The sequence below is a fragment of the Emydura macquarii genome, unplaced genomic scaffold, assembly GCF_026122565.2.
Source record: "Emydura macquarii macquarii isolate MOO-44397 ecotype Brisbane River unplaced genomic scaffold, CSIRO-AGI_Emac_v2 contig_1451, whole genome shotgun sequence".
Taxonomy (NCBI): domain Eukaryota; kingdom Metazoa; phylum Chordata; order Testudines; family Chelidae; genus Emydura; species Emydura macquarii.
This window is the reverse complement of record NW_027131588.1, coordinates 13,313,435-13,339,614: the sequence shown is the minus strand read 5'-3', so window position 1 is coordinate 13,339,614 and position 26,180 is coordinate 13,313,435. Positions and strand designations below refer to the sequence as shown.

Below are 26,180 nucleotides of genomic sequence, written 5' to 3'. Positions count from 1 at the left end.
CATTTGTTGTGTGGAGCCGACATGGTCAGCTGGAAAGATGAGATGTGAGCTCTTCAGGCTGACCAAGCAGGAAGTGGATATTCAAAAATTCCTGGGACTTTAAAGAGGGGGGCAGATGGCTGCAGGGCAGTGAAGTTCAAATTGATGGCCAGAGCTGTTAGGATGAGCATTGGGGGACACACCCTGGAGGCCATTTTCCATGACATAACTAAGAGCAGTGTCTACACTGGTGCTTTTTCACTAAAAGTTTGGCATAAAAATCTCTATGCCTATTGTCAAGGTGATTTTATTTTGTCTCAAAAATCAGTGGAGTTGGGTTGGTGGGGGGAGGAGGCGAAGGGTGATTGCAGTGTGTACACGACCACTGTTTTGGCGCAAAAAGATGACTTTAGTTGATAAAGTGTCTAGTGTAGATCAGGCCTGAGTAGTGGAGAGGGGAAGGATGTTTTTACAGCGCTTATACCTCTTTGCTTTTTAATTTTTTATTAAGCACTTATTTAACTCCAGGATCTAACACTTAGTCTTTTCGTTAAAGCTTCAGTTTCCTTCCCGCCCAGAGAAGGGATCAGAAAATTCTCGCCACTCACCTGGTCTTTGAGCAAAATCAAGCAAGAACTTACTTGATATTCTTATTTTGAATAACTTTAACCCCCTCCTAAGCCCCCTGCCAGGCATTCCTTATCTATTGTAAGGAAAAAAGAGGCCATGAGCCTAATCATGATTTGACTTTCCAAATTAAAGACCACAAGAGACTGACAACTTCTTGTTTATGAACAATGCAAGGAAAAACTATGTAGGTTTTCCAGAAGCCAGGCACTTTTCCAGCCAACTTGGCAATACTGTTTTTCAGTGTAAAGGCTGATGACTCATGGCAGTCAGCAGCTGCAGAGAGGTGAGCCTACATTAGCTTCTGCATCATGGCTTTTTAAAAATGAAGTTGTTTCTTGCAATCGTCTGTCTAAACCAGGCATCTGCCTTTCACCTTGCGAAAACAAGATCAGTTGATTTTTGTCTACAGGGGGCCACTCAGCACCTTTGGCTAACATATGCTTTGTCCACCTTAACAATACATTTTCCTCATCAAAATTCTCACCGTTGTACTTTCTCTTCCTGCCTAGACTCTGCTACTCACTCATGATTTGGTGCCTCTGTGTTATGATTGCAACCAGCATAAATTCAGAGCCATTTGCAGCAGTGCATTAGCATCCCGCTGACTAGTTTTGAGCAATTAAAATGCCATGTTTGGCATTGCGTGTTGCCAGAGCCTGTGCAGTGGGGTAACACTCCCTTCCAGCATTCCTCCCTGTGTTTTGAAACATCTCATTCACCGGCCCTAAAAAGCAAAGCAGTTTATAGAGCTCTGCAGGGGAAATGGTGGAAAAATGAACAAAAACATTGATTTCTGCTTTGTCTTTTATTTTGTTTGCAAATATTTTCCACCTTTTTTAAAAAAACAAATAATGAAACAGTTTTGGTTTGGAATTATGAATAAATAAGGGTGTGTGGGTGGGGGGGGGGTTAAATTTTTTTAGCTCTTTTTTTTTTTTTTTTTTTCCCCTGCAGAGGGCACAATTTTGGGACTTTATTTGCATTTGTTTTTATACTTAGGCTTTCCTCCCTCAGTGTTCTCCCTTCAGGCAGCTCCAGTGATCTAAAGGACAAAAGTAGAAAAGAGTTTTAACACAGACAGAAAATCCAAGAGCAAACCCTTCTGTGGGAATTCTTAATTTGACTTAAAACTGGCTTACATTTACTGATGGTATGTAAGTTTTAAAATTATATAAGAACATATATGTGGAGATTTACAGTGGTTTAATTACATTGGTTTCTAAATCCATTTTAATTAAACTAGTGCCGTTTGTGTATAGACAAGGCCTAAAACTCAGAAAGGTTAAATAATTTGACCAGTGCTGCATGGTAAGTCAGTGGCAGGAACAGGAACAGAATTTAGGACTCCAGGATCCCCAAGCCTGTCCATTATACTTATGAGTGTTATAGTATCTTTCAGGAATCTGCCCCAGGGCCAATGCAGCCATTACTGGTCACTGGTTTCTGCTAATGCATCCATGGCAGGGGTCAGGGAAAGTATCTGTCGGAGAAAGATAATAAAGAATCACAAATAGAGTCAGTTTCTTCTATCACTACACAGACAATTTATTAGAATAAAGAAAACAGCATCATCCATAAAGCTCCTCTGTCTCTCCCCTTTGGGCTGGGGCTCATTGAGATATGTTTACCATTCTAACACTGTAGATAATTGTGTGTGTGTGAGGGAAAGAAGGCCAGATAAAATAATAATCCTATGAAATTAAGAGCCTTTCAGTGAAATTGAATGTAAGAGTAATGCATACTTTGAATTTTTTGCTGACATTAGGTTATGGGATAGCAGGAAAAAGATTCTAGAACAGGAAAATCACTAAAATGGAATATAGCATAACTTTTCCATTTGTGTCCAAGATACAGTTAAAAGTCCAAAGGGATTTTAAAAATGCAAGATTTGAAGTGCGACCACTGTACAGAACTGCCGTGATAGTAGGCTATGTAGTGCTTATATTAAATTAACGTGTCACTATTAATCTGAGGCATTCAGCATTTGGCTTCTGGGTGAACTGCAGACTAGCTTCAAGTGTTCCCACTTACTTATTGTACAAGCCTCTGCATAATTCTGCTTACTTTATATGTTTTAATTTACCTGTACAGTCCTGACTGTACTCTTCCTATCTGCTCTGCAAAGCTTTGATTGATCTTTACGTATGGTCTAAGTCATTCAGTTGCAAGTAGAGCTGTGGTAATAATTCACAGTGAATAATTTAGTAGATAAATTTAGCCTGTCCTGCTGCTCACAATAATTGCATGAGCAGGTCTCAATTTCATCAGATTTATTTGTTATATGCAAATATTCTGATCAATTGATAGTGTTAAAAAATTGCTGAAGTTTTCTGCAAGTATCTGATGTCTGAGATATGATAGCCAGAAAAGTCATATAGTATTTCTTCTTTTCCTTGTTTGGTTAAGTTTGCAAGCACCTCTGACTAAACTGTTTGCAAATAAGACTGTAAAATTCAGTTTCCATTTAGATTCACACTTATGATTTTCAAATTCACTTTCTGTCAATGTTCATGCCTGTGAAATCATACGAATGTTCATGGAAAGCAAACCCTAAATGCATGTGGCTACTCAGAGCCTAAGTGATTTCATTTAAAAATTCAAATAAATATTCATGAAAATGTTTCTGTACTACTTGCCTAGTACAATTTTCAGGATCTTTTGCTTAGTGTCATCCTCTTTGTTGAGTTCTAGTGAATTTCAGCACTTTGCAGGTTGGCTTCCCCGTGGAAAAGAAATCAGGGATGTGGAGTCTGGGCATATTCTAAGTATAACTTGTCTTACTTATTTACACACACGTGTGCACACTCAAACATGAATGTATACAGGTCCTGGAATATAGGTGGTCAAGCAACATGCAAGCAACCATTCTTTTTGGAATATCAGTTCAACATCAATGTTGAGCATCCTGGAGAGCAACTCTACCTCAAGAAATGACTCTAATCAGTGAACATGGCAGAGCCAACTCTATTCTTCCTTGCACAGCTCCCTCTCCCAAAACCACTCTCTCTACAGCACAGCTTGTATTACCAAAATGAATAACCTGTGTTTTCCCAAGACTCAACAATTGCTCTCACACGAAGATAAAAAATTTGGAAAAATGTGTGTGTCACTTGGTGACACCTGCCACGACAATACTCTGTGTATGGAGGTCAAATTTAGGCTGCTAGGTAAAGGAATAAAGTCCAGGAGCTGCATGGTAGCATTTTCTGAAATACTTCCTGTTCCATGTGCATGGCCAGTAAGACAGATAGAACTGCTGGGCCTCAATGTGTGGATGAAATTCTGGTGTTGGGAAGAGGGATTTAGATTTATTAAGACCTAGGGAACCTTCTGGGACAGGAGAAGCTCATACAGAAAGGATGGGATATAACTAAATCAAAACAGACCAAGGTTGCTGGCATGTAAGATTAGAAAGGTCGTAAAGGATTCTTTAAACTAAGGGCTGGGGGAAAGCCGAGAGGTGAAGAGCATCACACAGTTTGGACAAAAAACCCATATGCGAGGATTTATAAAAGGGGATCATCTGTATCCTCGCAAAGAGGAGAGGATATACATTGATAAAGTACAGGTAGGAACTGAAGAGCAACTGTCAAATAAAAATATTCCCAGTCAATTACATCACATGAAGGCAGACTGCTAAATATTGACACATTTTTATAAGTGCTTGTATACAAATGAAAAAGATCTAAATATTAATATGTGTGAACTTGAGTGCTTGTCTTGGATGAGGATATATATCACAGATACTTGATGGATTGATGATAATCAATGGGACATGATAATACCAGTGTACAAAATATATAGGATGCCAGAGTAGGATGGACTGGTGGGGGAGTGGCACTATGTTTTTTGCTGTTGTTGTTGTTGTTTTAAAAAGCATATAGTTAAATATAGTAAAAATCTTAAATGAATCAAATAGTACATAGAATCTCTATGGATAGAAATTCCATGCTTGAATAAGAGTATAGCAGTAGGAATATACCACTGACTATCTGACCAGGATGATGACTCTGATTGTGGAAAGCTTAGGCAGATTAGAGAGTCTATAAAAAGAGAGCACCTAATAATATTGGGGGATTTCAAGTATCCCCATATTGACTGGATATATGTCACCTCAGATGAGATGGAAAGATAAAAGTTCTAGACACCATTAATGACTGCTAATCCTAGCACCCACAAAGGGTCAGGTAATTCTTGATTCAGTCCTAAGTGGAGCTCAGGATCTGGTCCAAGAGGTGAATATGGCTGAACCGTTCAGTAATAGCAACCATAATTTAATTACATAATTTAACATAATTTAATTAAATTTAACATTTAACATGATCAAAGAAACCCACCACAGTACATTTAACTTCAGAAAGGGGAACTAAATGAGGAAGCTAGTTAAATGAAATTAAAAGGAAGTCACAAGAGTGAAATGCCTGTAAGCTGCATGTAAACTTTTTTAAAATGTCATAATAGAAGTTCAAACTATATGCATACCTGCCTTTCCCCCTCCAAAAAAGTAAGAGGACCAAAAAATGCCACCGGGGATAAACAGGTGTTTAGAGACAAAAAGGCATTTTTTAAAAATTAGAAGTAAAATCCTACAGAGAAAATTAGGAAGGAACATATAAACTCTGGCAAATCAAATATAATAGTGTAATTAGGCAGGCCAAAAAAATAATTTGAAGAGCAACTAGCAAAAGACAAAAACTACTAATGACAAAAAAAAAAAAGTGTAAACATCAGAAGCAGGAAGCCTGACAAACAATCAGTGGAGCCACTGGAAGATCAAGGTGCCAAAGGAGCACTAAAAAAATACAAGGCTATGGAAAAGCTAAATTAATTCTCTTTATTAGTCTTCACTGAAGAGCCTGGCGGGAGATTCCCACATCTGAGACGTTTTCTTTAGGTGACAGGTCTGAGGAACTTGTCCCGGATTGAGGGGTCAGTAGAAGAGGTTTTGGAAGAAATTGATAAATTAAACAGTAATAAATCAACAGAAGTGGAGAGTATTCAACCAAGGAACCCAAATATGAAATTGCAGGTTACGTACCATAGTTAGTAGTTCTATCACTTAAATCAGCCTCTGTTCCAGATGACTGATGGATCACTAATGTAACGCTGATTTTTAAATAAGGCTCAAAAGGCAATCCTGGCAATTCCAAATCAGTAAACCTAACTTCAGTACCAGGAAAATTGGTTGAAATTATAGTAAAGAACAGAACACTCAAACACCTAGATGAACATGTTATGTTGGGGAAGAGTCAATCTGGATTTTCTAAAGGGGAATCATGCCTCACCAATCTATCAGAAGTCTTTGAGGGCGTCAACAAACACTTGGACAAGCGTGATCCAGTGGGTATGGTGTATCTGGACTTTCAGAATGCCTTTTCAGAATATCCTTTATGCCAACTCTACACTTAATAATCCTATCTGATGGAGAAATGAGTTGTATTTCAAGTGGTGAGAACATATATATACCCACATACTCACACAGAGATTGGTGTACGTGTGTATGTACACATAGGTTTGATACCCTATTATTAGTGTTCAGTCCTTCTGGAATCAATTTTTTTTTGAGGAAAGACGATGTAAGAGCTTCTTGCCAACAGCATATTGGTAGAATGGTTGCATGTCAAAATGCCCATGTGCCCTTCTGGCATTGGCTAAGATATTCTTAAAGGTGGTCGTTTGAATTAGAAGAGAAGATCATTGTGCCAAATAAAAGGAGATATTTGTATGACAATACTGGGTTTTTGTTAAAAGGAAAAAAAGAAGGAAAAAAAAAAAAGAACAAACTAGTTCTGATCCAGAATCAAAATTTCTTTCAGCCTGCGAAAGTCAAATGGTGACACTGAAGTGATTTCTGAAAAATGGAATCTTGATTTTAATACTAACAAGTTTGAAAACTTGGTTGTCTGAAAATTAGTGTTCCACTTCTACAGAGATGAAAGAGTAGCCTCGTCACTAAAGTCAGCATGATCCATGCCAAGCAAAATCATACAAGAACCAGATATCTTGGCTCCGGAGTATTCAGGAGAGGAGTTTTCATAAAGTGTGATGTTTAGAGATAGAAATAGTCAAACTTGGAAGTGGGGGGAACCTGTACATGCACTAATTTAACTGTGTTGAGATGTGAAAGGTATAACACTGATGAAAATTTTGCTATAGATTTTATTGCTTTCCAACTGACTTAATGTGACAACTGGAGCCAGCTGAAAATGTTCTGTCAAAAACTTTCCAGTCAAAAAATGTGTTTTTGATTAATCAATATTTTTGAACGTGTGTCAGAAAACTGAAAAGTTTTGGCTGAAAAGTGAAAAAAAAATAGTTTTGTTTTCAGTCAAAAACAAAAACAATTTTCCACAGGGGAAAACAGAAAAACAAACAAAATTCTGACCAATTCTAGTGATCCATTTTCAGCTCTTTGAAAAGAGCTGTTTCCTCAAAGCAGAATGATAGGAGTTCTGGTAACGTGCCAAATATATCAAGCACGCTTCGCTTTTATTGCTATCTTATATACTGGTATATTGTGAGGTTCTCTCATCATTCCAGGGCTTCATCAGAACAGATGCATTTGTAGCAGCACAATTCCCAACCTGTAAGGCAGGTCTATCTATGGCAGTGACATGTCTGAAGTGTGGGGGAGGTGAAGAGAATGGGTTTTGAGTGTTCTTGCTCCATGAGACCAGTAATGCCAATGAATCTCAGGTCATGAAAAACAAAAACCCCGAACCAAACCAGGATGTCTTGTCTTCAAGTGTTTCTAATTCTTCCCAATGGGACTGGGAGAGGAAGTTGTAGGAGTGTGATATTAATATATAAAGAAGAACTGATTGGGAATTTTCCATCAGAATCATTTTCAGTTTCCAAGGGAAAACTTTGTTTTTAATTAATTGTTTTGATTTTCTGTCAGGAAAATGGAATCAAAATATTTCAGTTTGTTGAACGGAACCAAAATGTTATGTTCAGATCAGTACGTCAAACTACATGTCGTAAGGTGCCTCAATACCTCAGTGTAGTCTAGCGCATTTTCTCCTGCTGGTCAGGCTCATGGTCTGGACAACATTTTACATGATGCATAGTGATTACTTCTCTGACCAAGCTGCAGGTGCATCATGAGAAACATAGTCTGGTCTTCTTTCTGCCACACTGAGGGCACTGGACCATCTCTGTTGCAACACATGCCAGGGTACAGCTGGCATGCATCCCCAGGACCAGCCCTGCTTCTAGGGTAATATTCCCAGCATGTGTAGAGAGACACAACAGTTGTGCACCATCTAAAACCAACTTTGAGGACGAGCTTGAACTAATGACCATCAACCCAGAGATTATTACTTTGATAAACCAGTAATGACAAATAATGAGTGACTAAAAGAATTTTGATTTGCTTCCAGACATGTCGTCAGCAGAGAAATATGCTAAATTTGTTTAATAAATTATTCACTGCAAGTTCCATTCTTAGCTCAAGTGATAACAATGGCAGCTTTCTGAAGCTATTCATCTTGCCACATTGCCAAACTGAAAAGATTTGGAAATATTGCTATATGATATATTCAAAATGTCAATTCAGCAAGGATAGGGCACTAGACTGGAGACCAGAGTTCAGTTCTTGGTTTTTGCCACTGGTTTTCTAGGTGTTTATGGGCAAGTCACTTGGCCTCTCTGTAACTCAATTTCCCTATCTGTAAAATGGGAATAATAATACTGACCCTCTTTTTAAAGCATTTTGAGATCACTGAAACTTTAAAACTGAGAGGTATAGTTATGAAACCTGTGTATGGATTGTCTTCTCTGCTGTTGGATTAAATTACAAAAAATCAGGTGTGCTAGAAAAATTTCAAATTATTTATCACTGCTGAAAATTTTTAAGTTTGCTGAAGAATTTAGTACATGTTCTCTGTAGAAATCAAGGACCTTTGCTTCAAGAATTTATGTCCAGTGTGTTGCAGAATTTGGAGCTAATTAAGACATCCTGGAAAGTTCCTGTACTAGATTGCTTCCATCATTTGCTTCATAAAAATTTCTTCACTATAACTTTTATATCACTAAAAAAAATACTGCTTGAACTTGATTAAAGCTGAGCTAGTGCTGAAATTGGTTTAGCTGCAAGCTTAAACAAGCGCAAACAGTGTTCCATAGTTACTGAGCCAGCACTGCATCATATGAAGAACACACCGTGTTCAGCATTGATTCAGTTGCACCCATTGGGTATTGTCCGTAGTGTAAGCCTTAAATGTGAGGTGCCTCTAGTGTTCTGCAGCCTGTAGTGTAGACGTGTCCTTGAACTTTCCTCTTAAGCCATTAATGTTTATCATAGCGCTGAAAACATTATATTTTGAAAAGACCAGATGAACAATATGAATAATTTCACTCTTGCCAATCTGATGAATGAAGAATAAAAGTGGCTTGTTTAACATCTTTAGAATGATCAAAGCACTCACTAGAAACAGAGGTGCACAGAAGTTGGTGATATTAATTCCATTCTGAAAGTTGGGTGGCGGTTCGGATAGAATGAGGCCAAGTTCTCAAGTTGTGAAAGCCAGGCCAAAGAACAGTTTTACAAAAACGTTTGCAGAATCGGACTTACTGATTTTTATTACAATAGCATAGTGAGATCAGGACCCCATTGTGCTAGCCACTGTGCAATCACAAGAAGAGGCAGTCCCTACCCTGAAGAGCTTACAACCTAAACAAGACAAAAACAACGCCTGGGAATGGAGAGACAAAGTGATTTGCCCAAAGTCAGACAGCAGGTCAATGGCAGAGCTGGGTTAGAACCTAGATCTCCTGACTCCCAGCCCAGTCTCTAGCCATTAGACAATGCTACCATCCCCTTCTGCCTGTCTGTCTCTAGTTGTTCTATAGATGACCAAAAGCAGGGCTGTGAATGTGAAAGCCTCAGAGGGTCATACAAACACATCTCTAAAAATCAATAAACATTAAATGACCAAAACGTGGAGTTTGTCTGGGTTCTTGGCATGGCTTGCAGTATGGAGGCCAGTGCTATACTTGATGGGCTTTTGAGACGGAACTGTCTGATTTTTAGACTGGTAGCAAGGGGACTGGTGGAGCTGGAATAGATCTGGAACCAATCATGCAGTTAGAGTGACTGAGTGATGTTCTCAGGCAAGAGTCTGTGGACCTGTTCAGGGAAAGACTCACGGAGCAGATAATAGAAGCAGCAACATTGGAGCGGTGGCCTCAGCAGGAAAAGAGGCTGCTGCCATCTTTGTTATTGCTAGGGAGGAAATTGCATTATAAGTGAGAGGGTTTTGCCCATTTACGACCAATGCAATTATTGTTACGGAGGATTTTGTGTGTTCTGGGGCAGACTTTGCTTCAGTTGAGTGCAAAGGCCCTGACATTTACTTCGCTCCCCTTTGTCTGCCATCCCCACCATGTGCAATCCAAGATGGATTCCAGGCAGGGAAAAATAAATTAAACATGCAACTACAAATCTGTTCTTCTTTGGATTCAACTGACTGCTGCTAATTAATTTCTTCCAAACTGTTTTCAAAGTTTAGTGAGCGTACATGCATATCTATCTATTTCATCCATTTACTGCCCTCTGTTTATAACTCTGTTACACTGGTACTAGCCTTAAAGCATTGTCGAGGACAGTCTGTATTATAAATCCCACCCTCTGACCTGTGGCTGTATTAAGTGAAAAAGTTTTTTGTCTGCTCCTGGTTGATTATGCTTGAGAACTTTTTGTATGGGAAAAACTTGAGATAGCAAGTGAAATTCCTGGACCGGGCAAACTTCCCAGGCTTCTATCTCCACCACCACCACCTTTCTGTAGATTACTAGCTCTCTCTAGTCATTGAACTGCAGAATATTTTTCTGTTAGAAAATGCCAAATAGTCAAAACAGAAATGTTCTGTGGTAATATGTTGATTTTTGACAAAAACCAGGCAGGTTTCCAAAGGAAGTCTGTCTGGCTCTCTGCCAGCTAACATATGCCTCTTCTGCTGTCAATCTGTTTATCTGAGTGCGGCTGCTTTTTTCTGCTCCTATGCATAGTATGCAAGCAAAGTATTTAAAGTGGTTCTGTAGCAATGTTGTCCTTTTTTACTTTTTTCCTAGGGCTGTTTTCTTTAAGAATGAGGTCATCTCCCTCAACGACAGCATTTTTTTCTTCAGCAAACTTCACATCCTCAATCCTAAAAAAATATACTTCAGCTGATACCTGGATTTAAGAATTCGATTCTAAGCCTGATAAACCATGGCATGTGGATAATTTTTCTTTCTTATCTCTAAATAGGCTTGTCTTTTAGATCTAACTGGGACATTAGGCGGTTTAGTGAGCAAACCGTTTCCAATTCAACTGTAAACTACTTTCCCTTCTACTCAAATCTGAAGCATCCAGGACAATATCATCTGGACTGAAAAAATATGTCATCTTTACTTGATACACACATGCATTCAGGAGAGCTGTGCATTACATTGTCATCTTTACTCAATACACACATGCATTCAGGAGAGCTGGGCATTACATTTCTATCCTAGGCAGTGTGGACAAAAGGCACATGCTGTTGTAACAAAGCCAGATGCTACATTGCATAATTAAATTAACCCTTTAGCTGCTTCATGGCAATATTATGGCAAACACATATTGTGATCCAAGAACCTTTTAATGCCATCTTGCAAGGGAGTGCAGCCGGAGTTACAAGGATCCTTTAGGTCTGGCATGTACATTTTAGTTCACCAAAGAGTGTCACATGAAGTCTCAAATAAAAGCCTTTGTCACTCTGCTCATCGCTATCATTGTGAAATGTATGTACAGATACTATGTAAAGAGTTATAGGTATATATATCCACACACTGAAAATATATTCTTAAAATCTGTGTCTAGGTTATTGGTCACTAGCATAGGTGAAAAACAGGTTCTGTCAGACGAGACATTTATTAATATATCAGTTTAAAGGTAAATTGAGTATTGTCTCATTCACAATGTGTGTCCTATCACCAGTGTGAACTGAGTGCAAATGAAAGACTGAGAGAACTTCAGAAGGAAATTAATAGGAAGACAAAAGACAGCAGGGGGTGGGGGAAAAGAACCTTATCTTGAGGTGCACTTCAAAGGTTTGCTTTACTGTATTTGGAAGTAAATGGACAGTGAATTTCCTTCATAAAGTGGGATCTCAACTGCTGGAGAGAAATTTGGGTGAGATAAGCTGCTTTACACAAGAGGATAACTTGTTAGTTAAGTGCACTCTCTAGAAAGAATGATTTTGTTGGGTATGTAGCCATTTGTTTCCAGTATTCTTACTCACTATCATTTCAATCTCTGTTCTTTGATAAAGTTATTCTTGTTTTCCACTATAAACATATCTAAGTGCTGTGATGATAAGCAAAGTGCAATGGTCCTGAGCTAAATTTCATTCTGATATGTTCTGTTCCCGTGGGAACAGCCGGCCTGGTAATTCTGTAAGCGTTCAGTGAATAGGAGGCTGGACACTGGAGGGAATGCTCGGTGGACTTGGGGGTTGTCCGTGTCTATCAGTACCTGTACAGAGAGAACAAAGCCTCTGAGGCTGCCAGAGGCTGGTGGTATTCGGGAGCTGATCCATGCAGCTTATTCACGGCAGGGGCATGTGGCAGTGAGGTTCCTCACAAACCTGGTATCCCTGGGGTGCATCACACACACATGGTTAGAAACACATAAGATTTGTGAAAAGTTTTAAAATGGCCAGAGAGTACCATTACTCACATATAGAATTTCTATCTGTAGGCACTATCATAAGTTCTGAAAGCTTTAGTTTGTTTTCATAGATGAAGGAAAAAAAATCAGAAAATAATATGACCGGAGGAGTGGAATTCCATTATTTGAGTTTGCTTTACCTTAAATGTTAACAGAGCAAGTCATTGATTAAACCAGGGCTTTTCAACCTTTTTTCATTTGCGGATCCCTAAAAGATTTTTGAATGGAGATCTGGAAATCTTAGACTTAGTCTGTGCACCCCCAGGACTCCACAGACCACAAGTTGAAAACCACTGCATTAAACCAATGTTTTGCAATGTTGTTAAAACAATTGCAAAATTACTAATATTGGGCCAGATTGTGGTGAGTTCTATCCACCAATGCAAGGGAGTAAGGAGCATAAGCTGGTTCCAGTGACATGAAGTTAGCAAGTTTCTAGCAAGGCTAGAGCCACTACATTCCCTCTCACACAGGGAGATGGGGGTGGGTAGAACCCTGATTCCACCCTTGCAATATGCCTGATGGTGTAGCTACACTGGTACGTTACAAAGTGTACCTGTTGCAGGTTATTCCCTTTCCAGAGCAATGGGAGGCTGAGAGGGAGATGGTGACTCCACAGCAAAGCACTGTCAGATAGCCTGGGCTAGATCATAATGACTTGATCTAACTCATTATTAATTTTATTGATGCCTGCTAACCATTTGTATCATGCTTGGTGCTGCATGAGACGCAACGAATTAGACTGTGACTTCAGGCTCCGTCTTCAGCAAGAGGTGGCGTGTGAGCTGCCCCATTCCAGGAGTAGCCTTGTGACTCAGACAACCTCTCTGCTTCACCTTTTTTCTGGGGCAAAAGTAAATTACTTCACTTGTTTTTGTGGATAAACTCTGTGTGTTTGGCCAGCTACTCTGGCTGCAGTAGGAAGAGCAAATCCAAGGGTCCTTCTGCTTTCCATCACCTTCCCACTTGCTCACAGAGAGGTGTCTCAGACAAGTAACCCCTGCCATGGCCAGTGTCTCAATCTGAGCAAGGGACTAAGGGGCAGAGGAAGAAGCTGAACTGGATGAGGAAAATCTAGATGAAAATGAAGTCAATCCCTAGTCCAGAGAGCTGACAATCTAAGAAAATAGGATATGTCAGGAAAGCAGGAAAAAAAATAAACTCTTGAAATAGAAAACATTTTGTTTGGACTGGACACAGTCTATAGGCCCAATCCTGCAGACACTTACCCATGTAAATACTCCCTTGAGCAGAATGGATCAACTCCCGTGAAGTGATTAATGTGAATAGGTGTTGCAGGATCAGCCCCTCTATCATTACAGGATAGATTCATTGACTTCAAGGCCAGGGGGGACCATTGTGATCATCAAGTCTGATTTCCTGCACATTGAAGGACACATAACTTCACCCACTCACACCTGTTGAAGGCCTGTAACCTCTGGCTAAGTTACTGAAGTCCTCAAATCTTGATTTAAAGACTTCAAGTTATAGAGAATCCACCATTTACTCTAGTTCAAACTGGAGAGTGACCCCTGCCCCATTCTGCAGAAGAAGGTAAAAAATTCCCAGAGCTCTGCCAATCTGATGTGGGGGGAAATTCCTTCCTGGTCCCAAACATGGCAATCAGTAGTCCCTGACCATGGGCGCAAGGCCCACCAGCCATACATGGGAAAAAACTCTTTGAAGTAACTCAGAGCCCTCCCCCTCTAGTGTCCCATCTCCAGCTGTTGGAGATATTTGTTAATAGCAGCTGCAGAGGGGCCATATGCCATGGTAGGCTGTAGGCCTTGCTGGAGCCCTAGGCATGGTTTAAAGTATGAACCAAAGTAGGATGTGAACCAAGGTATGCCTTGTTAGGACAGTAGCACTAGGTAGAGCTAACCACATGAATATATTCCTAAAAGGGATGATACAGGAATATGCAGATCCCATGTAAGATAAGCATGGAATAACAGGATAATGAATGAGGCTGTTTTGTTCAAACTATCAGGTACAATGATGGTAATCAATAACATCTGGAATGTAATATGTAACTTGTTTGTATCAATATATAAAATGAGAATAATAGGGGGGGAGCTTTGTACTGGCCCAGGAGACAACACTATGTTGATTGAGCTGATAACGTGTCATGGGCATACACGTGTTAGTGTACCTGTAACCTGTTGTGTGGGGCACTAACTCCAATCCTTTGTTAAAAATAATCTTGGGAGACCTTAGCCTCCGAGTCTGTGGTTTTTCTTTATGAGTAACATTGAGGTCTGATGAATCAACAACCTACGCTGGTGCAGAAACACTGGATCTCCAGGAATAGCACACTAGTGACATAGACAATCATAACATTTCCTCCATTAACTTATCAAGCTTGGTATTTACACAGATGATTTTTTTTTTTTGCCTCCATTGAACTCGTTGGAAGGCTGTTCCAGAACTTCACTCCTTTGATGGTTAGAAATCTTTATCTAATTTCAAACCTAAACTTACTTATTAATGGCCAGTTTGTATCCATTTGCATTGGCACTTAGAATTAAATAACTCCCCTCCATTCCTGGTGTTTTTTCCTCTGGTGTATTTGTAAAGAGCAATCATATCTCCCCTCGTCTGTTCGTTAGGCTAAATGAGCCAAACTCCTTAAGTCTCCTCTTGTAAAATAAGTTGTCCATTTCTTTCATCACGTTAGTAGCTTCTCTGCACCTGTTCCAGTTTGAATATATCTTTCTTAAATATGGGAGACCAGAATTGCACATAATATTCCTGATAAGTATAGTGCCTTGAATAATGGCAATAACACTTCCCTGTCTCTATTGGAAATACCTCACCTGCTGCATCCTAGGACTACATTAGCCTTTTTTCACAATTGCATCACATTGGTGGCTCATAGTCATCCTGTGATTGGCCAATACACCCAGGTCTTCCACCTCCTCTGTCACTTCCAGCTGATATGTCCCCAGTTTATAACAAAAATTCTTGTTAGTCCCTTGCATTTTGCATTATTAAATTTCATCCCATTTCTGTTACTCCAGTTTTCAAGGTTAACCAAATCTTATATGATATTTTGGCTGTCCTCTGTATTGGCAATACCTCCCAACTTTATGTCATCCACACACTTTATTAGTGGACAACCACTTTTGGTGCCAAGGTGATCTCAGACTACATATTCTATTTTTTGTGTTGGCAGCATAAGCATTTTTGTTTTCCTTTCTTAAATGTGTTAAATTAATTCTTAAGAGTTTCTAGGTGGATTAAACAAAAATCTGTGCAGGGATCAAGTAACTCTTTTGAAACACAAGTGATATGAATGTGCATACATAGTCATGATAAAGTTGGATACTATTGAAGAAAGTGTTTTAAAAATGTATATTTCCTTCTATGCCACTATTCAGAAGAAAAAGTACTTTACATTCATAGATGAAAGAACAAAGCCAATTTTTCCTAAAATAGACATGGTTCTTTTGAATTCATTGAGACCAAAGAGTAAGATTCCATAAAGGATTAGACATTTATATGGGTAATAAAAACATCCTCAGGTACATTAGATGAGATATCAAATATAGTAAAAGGGTAATGAAGCCTTTTGTTTCAGGGCATAAGCCAACCACTAACTGATGAGGTTGGGTAAGAAATCTCCCCTCTGAGCAGGTTATTCAATTACTATCCACTCTTGGGTTTCTTGTAACTTCCTCTCAAGCATGTGTTAAGGCCCTCTGTAAGTGTTTGGGATGCTGGATTACACAGACCATTGGTCTGGTCTGGCATGGCATAATTCCTATGGCTGTATAATTTGTTTGAGAAATTTAACTATTGCATAGTGTCAGTCTGTCCTGAAACTTTCACTGATTCTTGGGTCATATGAGCTTATCATTCATCTTCTCCTTTAAATGTACAGCGAAGTTTCCTTTTGCTCTCAGGTAGCCTGGCTCCAACCAGTTATAACACATTAAATTAAGATTCTCTTCAATCACCAGTGATGCCTGCAACATCAATGAGTTTCATTTCAGCATGTGTTTCAAAGATGCTAGAAGTTGTAGTTTATCATACAACTCCACACCAGGCACATGATACCCAGATCCCAAAATAACTGATTAGCCCAACAAGAAGTCAGAGGTCTCCAAGGTGCTGTGGGGGGTAGGGTGTCTATATGACCCATGTTTATGCAGGCAACTGTATTGGTACTTCAAGAGTTTGTGGCTAGTACTTCATACTGTTCCTTCTAAAACTGGATGATAAATCCTTATCCTGTGCACCTTGTACTGCCACTACTTGCTGCCTCTTTAACCTATACTGGAACTTGGGCTGCCCCAATGCTAGATTTCAAACCAATCTAAATTAGCTCCAGTGCGGGGCAGAGCATACGCGCCTGAATGGGATGTGGTAGGCAGTGGCTGGTACAGCCAGTGTCCTAGTTTAATAAACAGGCACAGTTCCTTGTAAAGTGGGGAGCCACTGATTTAAGTCTGACAAGGCTGATGTATGTATTTTTTATATTAAAAAAGAGTAGGTGAAGGAGGGGTGGAAAAATCTCAGTCTGATTCTGCACAGTGGTAGATGCCCTCTAATTCCATTGCCTACATTAGAAGTTGAGGTCACTCAGCCCCTCGAAGGATTGAGTCCCACGAACTTCATTGCAGTGGAGAAGTTTAATAAAAGTAACATCATTTTTCTACTTTGAGTAATTTTTTTTAAATTTTGTGGAAAAAACACATTATCCACAAAATACTACTGCAGTGAAAATCAAGAATTTCTCAGCACACTAGGCTGTGATCACAGTTACTCATCAATGAGATTTAAGGTGATGAAAACCCTTGTCAGTGGACAGATAGAGTAAAAGGGGGCGTCTATCATTGTATCTAAATTTAAAAGAATATAACCTTAAGTCAAATAATCCCTCCTAGCATTAGTTTCCAAGTGATTCATATTAAATCCAAGAAAAAAAAAGAACTATACAGTAGACTTGGTTCTCTTAGCAAATGCAATTTTCAATTATTGTTCTTTCTGAGTTGCATTACCAAGGCGGTTAAAAACAAATGCTTATTCCCCAAACTGTGACATAAAAGAAAGCTCTATATCTAACTGTCCTGCAGCACAATTGTGAGCACTGCAGAACACGCCAGACCATAGCAGTGTTCCTCATATGCAATAATTATTCAGAACAATTGAAGACTGTGCCTAGCCCTTTTCTAAAAGAGTTCAAGGTTACTGCAAAAACCATATAGGACGGGAAAGAATGATGCTGGAAAATGCCCTAATCCTGCCAGGGAATCCACACGTGTCTGATTTTTCCTCTGGCTGGCACCTCTTTTACACTGGTGTAGCCTCCCGGGGGCAGTTTCTGAAGCTGGATGACAGGTCGGGCTGAGACTAATCTGACCACAAATGACCCACAGAAAATCCCCCTGTTGGAGGGGAACTCCTTGCTGGTGCATCTCTGCTGCAGTCAAGCCCCAACACCTCTGCCCCACTCCACCCAGCCTAGGGAGTAGATTGAGAACAGAAAGGAGGTGTGGCTTTTCTTGCTACAACAATTCTCCATTGGTGCAAGGTCCACTAGTGACCCTAAACCAGGAGAGGAAATAAGAGCCTCCAAGTATCAATGGTGACAGAGGACATCCAGGGCCAGAACCAACTCAGTGACACCCCTCCCATTTTGCATTGAGCAGAGCTCTAGCACAGGAGATAATCTGCTCCATGCACTTCATAGGACTAAGTCCTGATTTAAACCAGTGTAGGTGACAGGAAAATCATATCCACTAATTACCATAACATACCATTCCATTCCATTCCATTCAGATTGACAGTCTAGTTATTTACTGTAACTTCAGCCACAATCATAAGGAAATCCATCATTTGAATACAAGACAACTCAGCAGCATAACATATTTCCAAAGAGCCATTTTATTGTCCTCAGGCTTGGGTTCTTTTTATTTTCTCTGCCTGTCAAAATCTTACTTCACCCACAAAATATAACAACTAAATAGTTTATTTCCCCCCACAACTACACAGTTACACATTCTCTGAGAGGGGTGGGGGAGAGCGCAATAGTAGAATCACAATTGAGCAATACTATTGATTAAGAAAAAGTGCCCTGGGTTTTTCAAAGATGACATGAAACGTTCATAAATCTAGATAGTAGATAGTCTATGGTAGACCTATGTTTGTAGAGATATATTTTTCCTTTTTATTGATTTCTCCCATGACATCAAATAGATACTTTTCATGCTCCTGCTACTTTATTTCTGACAAAGTCTCTGAAGATGATGTCTGTAATAATGTTCCTGACCTGAAATGACAATGTGAAACAGGAATGAAAGGCTCCCTAAGGAAATTATTACTACTTTCCTTCTTGTGCCCTTGATGGCAATGATGTAATTGTTGGGGGCTACATTGCATTTGTGAGGATGGTTGGGCAGAGTTTATTTGGGAGTCCAAATAATAAATGCTCCCGCCAATCTTTCTTCCCATTAGCTCGAACAAGTCTTTGCTAATGTCAGATCTTGTACTAAATCATGCCTCAGATTCAGTGAAGACAGTCTGAATGGCTATCCCTAAAATATCCCAAAAGCATGACATAATCAGTAATAAAATTGGTTTCTAAAGGGAAAGGCCCCCCCACCCAAAATCTATAGAATATCTTCCCTAAATCCGAGTGTTGAGTGTTACCTAATGACAGATAGCATTTGCACAAATAGCACGCATAGAGATTTAATACAATATTGATTCCTTATCAAAGTGGGAGAGGGTGCAGGGGGAGAATGTAGAATTGGCATTACCAACAAGATGTGGGACTTTCAAGGATCTGTCCCTACTACAGCATGAAACAATCATCCTCCAAAACAAACTTTTTGACATGTGCCAAGTCTAGAAAAAGTCAAACATCATTGATCCCCAGCTTTACTACTATTGGTTTGTGAATTACTGTTACAAATCTAACAGCATTCTGAGCAAATCTACTAGAGTCCAACTAGCATGGACAAGATGACCTAATAGGTATTTTCCACTTTTCCTTTGAATGCTAACATAAGGTTGTGACCGAATGCACCCCTGTATTCATACCCTACACACTACTGTACAAAATATTCCTTGGGAGGTATCATTTGAAAACTAGTAAGTCACAATAATATCATAGTGAAATGTATGTAGCAACATTGTGTGTAAAGTTATGAAATCTGCTCTGCTTTAGTAATGTTTTTCACCTACTTTGCACTCATGCAGTGGTGTAAGTGATGGCACAGGTCATGGAGAAGCTGTGCTTTTCTCTCTAAATTGTAGCCAATGCAATAAATAGACAGGAATAAGTCAATGATATTTAGCTCTCCAGACCTCCGCTTCATTTAAGAATGTTGCCATAGACTCTTCAAGCTGTTAACATTTATGATACCGAATACTAGATTTTACTACTACTATTCCGTAGCAAATGGGGCATATCACAACTGCAATAACTCAACAAAATTACTTATTTTACCCTTGATTAGCCCTTAGGAGGCATAGAGAGGAGGGGTTTAAATTTATTAGGCACTGGGGAGCCTCCTGGAGAAGTGAGAGTTTATATAGACAGTATGTCCTTCACCTCAACCAAATTGGAGCCGTCTGGATGGCACTGAAAAGTGATGAGTTTGGGGGGAATTGTCTAAATTAATGTATGGTGGAAAGCCAACAGGTACTGAAGAGGACTTGGATCAGACAATGACCTCATCTGTGGAGGTGTGTTATATAAGCATATTTTCTCTGTATCTGGTAGTTAAAGTAAGTGGCCTGACTTTCAGATCTGCTGGTCTTGTGGTAGTTTGAAAATCTGGACTTAGTTAGGCTAATAAATCCTTATTTAGACTCCTAACTTTAGACACCCACTTTTTGAAAATCTTGGCCACTATGATACTTGCTGAAGTCATGCATAGGTCTAAGCAAAAAAGACAAGAAAAAGAAACACGTGGTGAAATGTAAGACTCATGAGGTTATTTGAACCAATCAGATACTCTTCGGAAGCTGGAAATCCAGCACAAGTGAAGTTAAGCTAAGAAAAAAGGCTTAGACTACTACACAGCGACTTTGAAAAATGGGCCTAAGTTTAGTTTCCTTTGGCCAAGATAATCAATGGAAACTGCTGGCTTTTCAAAACTCTTAAAATCAGGCCATGTATTTAGCTGGCTAAATATGGATAAAGGAGCCAATTTAAAATATTTTGGCCTAGATCTTTAAATGTGGAATGTACAGTACATAGTATAAAGATTCTGACAAGCTTTCTCGACCAGGGAGCCTCCCCTGAAGCTGCTGCAGAATCTGATCCTCAACCTGTGTAACTAAACCAGGGCTAACGTAAAGTGGTTCCTTGATCTCATGATCCCATTGCTGAGGGACTGGCAGAAAGGTAGATATCCTTTACCTATGATATCTTGTCTCTGCTGTGCCTGTCCCTGATCTGAGTAGTTTCACATACTGGTCAAACAAAAAGACAGTCCCCTAAAGGAGCTTCAGTGGTAGTGCTGCACAAGTGACTGTTGTGACATTTCTGCCCTTACTCATTAATTTATTATTCCACAAATATAAATTAGTTAACAATTTTACTTTGATCATCCATCAATAACGTGATCAGAGACATGGAAAGTTTAAAAAATCTCCACAAACAACAAAAACTAAATATCTGTCTGTTGCTGAAGACATGTTTGGATTTGTTGTTCAGATCAGTTTGTTTTAAAGTCTCAGTTTTAATGATGAAGTGGTGAAAGAATACTAATTTAAGCTCTCTGTGATGTGTGTGTCGGGGGGGACTGGCATTTCTGAAATACACCAGGGTCCATGCACAGTTGTTAATATCTATTTTTGCTATGTGATTTAAAGATGGAGAGAGACTTTTGTTGATTGCATATTTACCCTGATTTTATCCCTTTGATTTTTCATTCAGAAACTGTTGGGTGAAGCAGAGAGGCTTTTCCTTGGTCTCCCCCTATGGTGCTGTATTTATTTGTTTAAATGTGTAGTTTTAAAAATATTTAAGCAAGAGATCATCTTTCCACTGCCTAGCTCATGGAAAGAGGGAAAATAACAAGGGATTATGATGTGATGCAACCTGGGTAGGTGGGCATGTTCATAATGAACAATGTAGGAGGCATAAATGGAGTGGATCATCAGCAAAATTTTGTGTAGCAGAGTCATTTGTTCAGTCAGCAGGCCTAGTGGTCAGGGCCTACAACTCTAGTCTCTTTCTGTTCAATGTGTCCTGAACCCCTTGGAAGGGTTCAGTTACGTTGACTTCCTTACCATTAATCCCTGGTCCTTCCTATTCCAGAGTGAGGCATAGGGGAAACTGGGGTGGGTAGGGGGACCCAGACCCTCCCACTCATTGGGCCCAGTGTGGGAAGACCTAAGTTCAGCTCACCTCCTGCTCACTTCCCCCGAGCCACTTTCTACCACACCCAATGCCTCAGTTTGAGACATGGCTGTCAGGTGATCCTGCATGCGGTTCTCCCTACTTCATGGATAATGTCTAAAAGGGTATAGGGAAAGTTTCTTCTCCTACTGTTGCAGGATAGTGCTCCTCCAGAAAATGGCTTCTCTGTTGCATGGGCTTCTGACACTCTTTTACGCAGATCCTTTCCCCAAGAGCGTGCTCAGCAGTGCCTGAGAGGGGGAGCTTTCTGGGCCCAGTACTGCCCCAGCCCTTGCTTCACCTCGGCCTTAGTGTGGAGCTTGTAAATCCCATCACACTAGGCTAAACCACATTAGCAATGCCTGGGAAGTGCAATAATTGTAAAATATGCGTGGATTGGCAGGTTGCTGTGTATCCTACATGTGTTGAGGTGAATCAATCGGAGCAATTTGAAACCCTCTTGGGGAGCTTGAAAATTAAATGATCACTGTGTATTTGCTGACTTGCTTCTGACACTGACATGCTGGATATTTCCATTGTCATCTAACTGAACTGCTCTGAGCCTCGCTTTCCCCATTTGTGAAGTATGTGTAAAATGATATTTACCTATCAAAGAAATGTTGTGAAGTGCCAGGCATTATTAAGGCCAGTAAACGTCAGAAGCAGGAACAGAACACAGAAATAGGTGTAACTTGGGAGCAATACCTCCTCCTCTAGCTGTTTTTCTAAAACAGCACATGTTGATTTTTCTCTTTCATGTACATTTTTACATAAAAAATGGATTTTTGAGTATTTGCATGCTTCATTGTGCATATGTCATGGAGGCTGGGGTATGAAATTAAATAAATGCACCCACCTCTAATTGAATAAGAAAAAATATATACATTTAGGCTAAAGTTATCAATGGAGCTTAAGGAAGTTAGGTGCTCAAATCCAGTTGAATTTTAGTGGGATTTTAGAGCTTAAATCCCTTAGGTTCTTTTTGAAAATCTCACCCTTAATATTTATGTAACAAATGGTTCCAAAAGCCTTTATTACAGAATAGCAGAGAAGGTTTAAATAGTATTTCAGACTCTTCTATAAAGTGGAGCTTTCAGTTGAACTTGAAAATCCTTAATTCATGGTGCTAGGAGCTTGGGGCTTGTCTTGATTGGGATTTTTTGCATTTAGGTAGCTGCACCAATGCTGTCTTGATACAAACCCTTAATGTAGATAGATGCTCTTCATCAGAGTTAAAAAATGACTTGCATTGGCATGTCCTTTTTAGCTGCATTGCAACACATCTACACTACAGGTTTGAACGGGTGTAGCAATATCAATGTAAATATCCCAGATTTAGACAAGACCTAATTAACATTTGTGGAATGGCTCTTCTTATTTGAATATAATGTACAAATTGTCATGTCAGAGAAATGAAAGTGGTTTGTTTATAGGGACTCTTGCCTCATTCCTGCAAATCATGAAGCTACAGACAGTACATACTGTACCTTGCTCTCCTCTAACATAGGAAAGTACATATATGTTCTGTTGGCAGACAGAGGGCCAGATTATATCTGTTACACTCCACAGATATCAGTAGGGTTTTACAAGGGATTAATTTGGCTTCAGAAGCTTTGATTGTTTTCTTTGCTCTTCCTGCAAAATAAGAATTTCCTACAGGCACTGTTTTTCTTCTGAATTTAAGTCATCTCTGATCTCATCTGTTTCATAGTTAATTGAATTTAATTCTGTTTCAGAAAAGCAGCTCACTCTTCATATATTGTATTTGGTTTGCTGTCTTCCAGATTGAGCCGTCTCTATTGGATCTAAACGAGCGGAAATTATTTTTTCCTCTCCTGCTGAATTCTGTTTCAGCAGCACCCCGTCTTTAATTCAGCTTTGATTTGTGTTCTCTCTCTGTCTAGTTTGGCCAACTCTCACAGATATAATTCTTTCTTTATAGTGCAGAAGCACCTACAAACCCAAGCTAGTCCCAGCAAGTCACTCTGTTGGACGCCATGCATACACGTATCAAAAGACAATCTTTGTCCTAACGTGTTTGACAATCAGACAAGGGATGGGAAAGATTATTTTCCTCATTTTACAGGTGGGAAGCTGAGACACTGACAGATTAAGGCCCTGATTTAGCAAAGCACCTTAGCACATGCTTAACTTTAAGCATAAAGCTTAAATTCTATTGCTTAAGTCCTGTGCTGAATTAGGGCCTAACCGATTTTCCAAGGTCACACAGGGAGTCTCTGGCATAGCTAGAAACTGAATTCAGATCTCCTGGATTCTGGTCTAGTGTCTTCAATACAAGATCATACTTCTTATGTACAAATACTGCATGTGTCATGCCAGGTTCACAATGTACAACAGCACAAGAGAATCAGAAAGAGTATGACAAAAGGACTGGTCCTGCTTCTAGTTAAGTGTTAGCAAGATTTTCACTTCAGTGAGAGCAGGATTGAACAACAAGCATTGCCAGAAGAGACCATATTGTTTTACCTCAAAAGCTTTAGAAACTCTCTGGGCAACTAATCAGTTAGACATCACATTTCAGAGTTGTGCTGATCCAAAGCCAAACAACTTCTTTCCCAAATAATTTTTATTGATTGAACATTTGTACAAGACTGCAGATAATGACATGGAGAGAAACAACATATGTTATATGAAATATCCAAAGATAAATATTTTGACAATAAGCCCAGGCTAAATATCCTTTTATCCCCAGCCGAGAAAGGCTCTTGTGGCAGTAAATAGCCTTCTTTTAGTAATCATTATTTTTTTATAAACATATCAGATTCATTTCTGTTGTGCATATACTTATGAAAAACTGAATATCCAATGGGTTTTTAATTATTTCTATTCATATAGGATAAATTCCCTCTCCCTCTCCATTTCCATGCAAAAGCCATCACAAAGGCTAGACTCCTATAAATCTCATTCAGCCCCTCAAATCCTGAGTGGGACAAATGCTACTTAGCCTTCGGCTGGCCCTCTGAACTGGAGTGCATTTCATTCATAGATCTGATACAATGACTACTGCTCCAGTCCTGTAATGATGTCTACATGCCCAGATCCATCTCCTGCATGGAGCCCTGCTAACTTCAAGGGGGCTGCAGGATCGCAGGTGTCCACTCATGCAAAAGCAGGATTGGGGCCTAAGAGATTAAGGTGACAAATCCCATTTACTTTACATATGTGTAATTTCAGTGAAGTTGCTGAAGGAATTCTGCCAAGTCAAAATCAATGAAATTATCCATTGAGTTAGACAGGCAACAGTTAAGCAGACTACTATCCTGATTTTAGTAACATGACCGTAAAGTACCACATGGAAATCTTTTGCAACACAGCGCCATCAATTCCTCTTTAAATGCACAGTTGTGTAGCAAATGTCTCTGAAATGTTGAGGTGATTGGTTACAGCTAATGCTGCTTTACCTACTTGGCTGTTAATAGATTCCATTTTTTTTTATTTCTGTAGAAAAATATCCATTATGAGAAATTTCATGATACCTCTCAGCCTGATAAATACTTTAATACCTCTGACTGACACAATAATTTCTTCTTCTTTCAATTTATTTAACCTCTGAAGAGCTTGCAGTTTTCATATGCACTAAAAAATAAAAACACCATTCATTTTCTAACCTATCTCCTTAGCATAATTTTGAAAACTGGTGGATGTAATATTCACTTTCTCTTATATCTACTCCTCTAAACTAACCGATTTTGTGAAATGCTTCAATAACTCGATTTTGTTTTTTAGAAAACATCTGGAGATGACACATTTCCCTTTAATGATGCTATAACTTAAAGTAACTATTCACCTTGGGTGGACTCAAACACTAAAATCCTTATTCACAATTAGAGCTGGCTGAAACTTTTCAGATAAAATTTTTATTCTCCAAAAAATAAAGATTTGGGTCAACTAAAACTTATTGCAGGCTCCTGTCAAATTCACTGAATTGTTTCAGTTGAAAAAAAACCCAACAGCAAAATCTAAAGAAGTTGTTTCATTTCTACATTTTTTTTAATGAAACATTACAACTTTTCAATTCAAAATCGCTTTTTGTTTTGAATTTACCTCCATTTTATTGAGGGAAAAAGAGAAGTAAAAAAATCTACGAAAAGAATGAAATGTTTGTTCAACCTGAAAAATTAGAAAAAAAAAGTTGTTTCAGTTTGAGGAAAAATTAGAAAAAAATTCATTTGGGGATTCTTTTCATTCGGCCATTGAAGGAAAAAATTGGTTATTCTCACAGCTCTGCTGCAAATCTGTAGCCATTTATTCCATGGACAATAACAATGGATAACAAGTGGAAGAATCAGGCCATATTTGAAGGGTGATTATTTATATTTCTCTCACTATTTTTGTAGGGTATTCAAGAATTCATGATAGCCGTTTTAAAACATAACAAAGCAATTATATATTAGTCTACTGACAGTTTCCTATCCTCTAGGATAAATATGGAATTCAAGAATTAGAGTTAGTTTAGGTTTGGGTAAGAAAATAAATGTGTTATAAAGAAAGGGCATGACT

General features: G+C 39.1%; 1 long non-coding RNA gene across 1 annotated transcript in view; it reads right to left on the bottom strand.

Moving 5' to 3' along the window:
* Positions 1–1,515: 1,515 nt before the first annotated feature.
* The window catches only part of LOC137156549 (uncharacterized), a 71,474-nt gene continuing 46,809 nt past the window's right edge, over positions 1,516–26,180 (bottom strand). Inside the window, exon 3 of the long non-coding RNA XR_010920810.1 lies at positions 1,516–1,651. This is a non-coding gene — a long non-coding RNA (uncharacterized lncRNA). The remainder of the gene's footprint in view (positions 1,652–26,180) is intronic.